Source organism: Elaeis guineensis, chromosome 12 (assembly GCF_000442705.2).
Source record: "Elaeis guineensis isolate ETL-2024a chromosome 12, EG11, whole genome shotgun sequence".
Lineage (NCBI taxonomy): Eukaryota > Viridiplantae > Streptophyta > Magnoliopsida > Arecales > Arecaceae > Elaeis > Elaeis guineensis.
In genome coordinates, this window is record NC_026004.2 from 14,220,665 (window position 1) to 14,226,496 (window position 5,832).

Sequence of the window (5,832 nt, forward strand, 5' to 3'; positions counted from 1 at the left end):
GAAATTTTTTTCGAAATTTTTTTTTTTTCTTCAATTTAATTCTTAAGCCTTTGCCATGGAACTTGGAGGAGGACGATGTTGGAATGTGGGGAGGTTGGAAGTGGGCTATTAGGTTGGACGAGGTTGAGTGGTAGGGAGGTAAGTGGAGGAGTAAGGGGTGAAGATAAGCAAAGGAGGAGCGGGGGGGCAGCTTGATTGGATGAGGTCAAGTGGTAGGGAGGTGGGTGGTGGGTAGTGGTAAGGAGGCAAGCAGCGAGTAGAAATTTTGTTCAGATGGTGAATAAACTGGGATTGATGGAGAGTGTTAACAAAAATAAAAAAAAAATAATATTTATCATAAAGAAGGGTTGGACACATCTAACTTGGTTCAGCCAAATCAAAATATTTTATTTTTTAAAAAAATGGCAACTGGTGCTTTAATCTGCTAAAAAATAAATTATTTTAACTATTCTTATTAATTAATTGATGGTTAATATTTTTTTATATTTTTTAGAAAAAATAATAAAATAGCACCACATCACATCTCAATTTGTAAGCATCAACATTTCTTAAAATCTGCACATCTCAATTTGTAAACGTTAATATTTCTTGAACGAAGCAATCATTGCATTCGTAATTAAAACTTAACCTCCGAGGTTTTAGGTGGTTTGTGAGTAAACATCTCAATAAACTAAATTCATTTTTAAAACTTTTATTTCACCAAGCATCCATTTCGATATCGGAATAAAGTGGATCGAAAGCAAGGGTGCCTTTGTGCTTTCAGCCGGCAGAAGCCCAACTACTTCATTGTAGAGGCAGGCTCGAAGCCCATCTGTATGGAAGCTTTTGTAGAAAAAGATTATCCGTGCTTGGCCTCACAGACACCATTTATCCTCACCTTGATGAAAATATCAAGCCAATCATCTACCAGGGGTGAAAGTGATATAGATATTATTCATTCGAATTTATTTTCGTATTCGATCAATTCAGATATAGATAAAAATTTTAAAATTTAACTAATATTCATATTCGTATCCATATTCATAAAAAAAAAATGGATACAGATATGAACAAACAACTATTCGATCCATATCCGAATATTTATGTAATCCTATATAATTTTATATATCATTTATTAATTTTTTAAAAAATTATATAATATATAAATATATTGTTAACTTAATTTATCATATATTTAGTAATATTTTTTATTCTATATTTATATAATTTAATTATTTAAATTATATCTATAATTATATCCATACTTTCAATATTCGAATTATATTTATATTTATATTTATATTTATATTTATCAAATTAAATAAATATAAATATAAATATATTAATATTCAATCTATTTCTAATCCGATTTCAATCCTATCATTTGCTGTTTGATTGTTTGTCGCCAAAATGGAGGATCTGCGAACATTATGTACGTGCTTGCGCTTCAACCTGTTAACTTCGTGGAAATAAAGCAGTGCTTTAAGATGAAAGATATTATTAAATAAATAATAATATTTTTATATACGAACACCACAAATCAGATTTAGTAAATTTTTTTATACTATTTTTTGAAATAATTTTTCTATCAATCAAATATGTTAAATTTTATTTTATTTTATAATAAATTTTCTAGATAAATAATTTTTAAAATCATCAGATTGCTCTGTAATCTGGTGTACTCCAATCAAATGAATAGTAAAAAAAAATGATCTTAGTTTTTTGGGACTAGTAAATTAAGGTAATCCTCGATTGTGTGAAATTCTTCTTCTCCTTGTCCCTTCTGTTTGCTTTCTGTAATATTAATTTTTTATTCCATGCCTATGAAACAAGCATTCAACTCTAACAGAAAAAACAAGAAATTTGATTTACCAAAAAAAAAAATTTATCTAAAAGAATAGATAAAAAAAGAGTGGAGAAGATCCTTCAACACCATGTTCCTACATTGCGATGCTGTCTTATTCATTATTCTGATTTCAATGTTACCAAAGAGTATCATGGTTCCTTTTACATATATTAAATTTGCCCACAAATCGAATATTATTTGCTTCAAATAAAAAATATTTATATAATAATCATCCACATGAGTTGTTTTCGAAGAAACAAAGACAAAAAACTAATTTTGATCTTAGACACATTTGATTTGCAACTGAAATCGGAATAAAAAAAAAATTAAATGGGAATAATCGGAATTAGATTTGAATTCTAAAAGAGAATAGAGATTATGTTTGAAAGGATTAGGCTTTCTCATTTCTCTTAAAATTGGATTTGGACTGAAATTCTATCAATTAAATGATTAGAATAGAAATCACTTATTTTTATTCTATTTGAGAGTTGGACTCCCTCAAACAAAATATGCTTAAATTCTGTCTTTTCCACATCTCAATTTTCCATTATTGTTATGTAAACAAACTTATTTTCCGATCTCCCTCCTTTTTTTGTGTGTGTGTGTGTTTGGTAGAATAGATCTACTTTTTTTTTTTTGGTGAGAATAGATCTATCTCTTTAACAATCATATATACCTCTAATCTCTATCTTCTATTTAATTTTTATTTTTTTCTATTATTAATATTAACTGTTATTTTTGTTTTTTATTTCTTCCTTTACTCAAATCATGATACCTCCAATTTTTATCTAATCTAATTAATTTCTATTACTTAATGTGTAGCTGATGCTAGTCGTGCATCCATCCATTCTTCTTTATCCCAAGTGTTGAATTACCACCGCATGGCTTGGTATTTTCTGTTTCCTCAAGGTTCCTGTAGGTGATCATCACACCATAATTAACTTGATCCAATATAAATTTTATTATTTTAATCCCTTTCGTTGAATGGACAATGCCTATTTGAGATTGGCCAGTTGTTTAAGGTCTCTCACATTAGCCATAAAGGCAACTAAGTGACCAAAGTACTCATAAAATCAGCCTTAGGTCTTTTTTTTTTTTTTTTTTTTCAATATTCTTTGGGCTTTTGATTTCTCTTTATTATCCATCATCAAGCATAGCAGATGTTGCTTTATTTTATTTTCTTTATTTATAATAGGATATATTTTATGGGTGGTAAAATATGATCCGATTCATTAATCCGATCCGTATTCGATCCACGATAAATAGGTTTGGATTTGAGCTAAAAAGATTCGGATCGTAAACAGGTCGACCCATTTAATCTGTTTAATAAACGGATTAGGTTCAGATTTCAGATGGCTAACCTGTTTAACCCGTTTAATTTTTAGGTTGGACCAAATTAACTGATGTATGGGCCATTTAAATAAATTGGACTAGTAGGCAACTGGGCTCAACGCTTATTCCCATTCCAAATTTTAATTTCCTAAGGTACCCACCCCCTCCCCTCCGTAATTCGCATCAAATGACTCAAAAGTCAAATCCAGCGTGACTACTAGGGTTTTCTTGTCCTCTCCAAGGGTTCGCTGATGGAGGGCTTCATATGGGGCATAGTCGCACGGACACTAGGCCAGTGTGAGGACACCGACGATAGTGACAGAGGAAGGAGAGGCGAAGGAGGCGGGGAGCCGGAGAGAGAGGTGGCGGTGGAGGAAGGACCAGTCGAGGAGGGTGAGGAAGCGACGGAGACGATCAAGAAGGCAGAGCTATCACTTGTAGACGAGGGAGGCGGGGCTGTGGAGGGGGTCTGAGAGGGTATCGATGATGTGGAGGAGAAGCTCGTCAGAGAGGAGGGCGGTGAGGTCAGGGCCGGCTGCCACCAGCAGTGCTGGAGGGAGGGATCTAGGGTTAGGGTTACGATAGCGGCGTCAAGGGAGGGGGAGAGATCTAGGGTTAGAGGGGTTTCGGTAGCGTTAAGGGTCAAGCCGTGGGTGGAGCTGGAGGCAAGGGCTTTCGATCAAGCCGCGGGTGGAGCTGGATGCATCTAGGGTTCCGATCAGATCGCGGGAGGAGCTAGAGGCAAGGGCTTTCGGTTGGGTGGAACTGGAGGCGATCGACAGCACTGCAATCGAGCAGAGCTTGAGTGGTCGACAGCATGATGGTCAAGTAGAGATGGATGCGGTCGACAGTGCAGCGGTCGGGTGGAGCGAGAAGAGGGCGGTCGGGTGGAGATCTGACAGAATAGAGCCCTCTTAGGTTTTTATTTTTCTTAAAAAATAGGTCTGGTTGGTCCGATTGATTTTTTTTAATTGATTATTATAAATGGATAATAAATAGGTCGGATCGGATAATTCATTTATTAAGTAGGTCGGATTTGGATTTTAAAATTTGATCTGTTTAAATAAATAGGTCGGGTCTGGATTTAAATTTTTTTGAGCCATTCTGTATCTGATCCAATCCATTTATATCCAATCCAATCTGATTATCACCTCTAATTTATCCCAATCTTCCTTTAAAAACATACAATGCTAATACCTGCATGCTAGTTCCATGAAAGTCACAAACTTTGTAGTTTGAACAAACATTAACTTGAATGTGCTTTTGAACAACACTAACTTGACACAATAAAATTTATTGTGATAGATCAAAATATACGAGCACATATAAAAATATTATTATAATACACCAATGAAGTAGCCTAATAGATCTGTTTATTGAGGCTTGGGCCCGGCTTGGCCCTGCCTTTGGGCTTACTTCGTACCCCCAAGCCCGGCTTTTCCTTAGGCTTCATGAGGGTGTTTTTTTTTGCTCTCTCTCTGGTTTATAAAAATAGTTAAAAATATTAAATTTGAATACTTTTATATTTTCAATAGTAATTTCAAAACTCAAATAAGTATTCTAAGGTTTTAGATTTTCTCCTATTAGACTTACCTATCAACAAAATCTATATTTATTCATGAAAATCTAGTATTAAAAAGATTTTGTCAAAACACGCACCTATTAACAAAATCTATGTTTAATCATGGAAATCTAGTATTAAAAAAATTTTGCCAAAATGCGCTCCGGCTGCAGCTTGGATTCTTGAATCTGAGCTCAGCCCATTTAACAGGGCTCATTTTCAAAGTCCTGTTCGGATTGCTAGGTCTAAAATCTTGGGCCAGGCTTAACTAGAAGGTATAGGGTTTGTGCTTGCTTGGGATGCCACGAATAGGTGTGCAACCCAAGAAAGCATTATTGTTATACAATAACCAATAATAAATAATCAATAATTATTTCGATAAATTTTTAAAGTCAGTGTATTCATAGTTATTGTCCATTGTGTTGCATTCGGCCAGAAGATGAATCTCTTCAAGTCTTCCATCCACTTCAGTCTGAAGATTAGGGCTCATGGAGCAGATTAGGGCCCTACACTACTTGGGGGTTCTTATCACTGGACAAAGACTTTGGAGGACTGACAGTATCAAGATGGAGGCCATGATTAGAGAGCGCCTTGAGGGCTGACAGTCTAGGTACTTTTCAATGATGGTTAAGGTTACTCTAGTGAGATTAGTTCTCAATGCTATCCCAGTTTACCTATTTGTCATATTATGGTGTCGAGATCTTCTCTCCTGAAGCTCAAGTAGCTTTTCAGAAACCTTCTGTGGGGTAGGGCTGAGCAAATAATCGAAATCCGAAGAAATCCACAGAGTCTGACCCAATAAACATCAGTTTCGATCGGTTGAAAGACATAAATCGGATAGCATCGGATTGGAGTTTATAAAAAAATGGTTATTTATAGTCGGATTCAGTTTCTACACTTTTAATCCATATGAAACTGAACTAACCGATGCAGTATTTCACAAACTCACTTTTATTTTGGGACTGTATCATTTAGACTTCAATACTTCATTCTAAAAAATATCACATCACTCACTTGGATTCATAAAAATATTAATGTTAAATTGTTGATGGAAGCATATCAATTTGAGATAATTTTAAAGTGAAAGCTTTAAGATGTAGTTGCTTTCAGATGA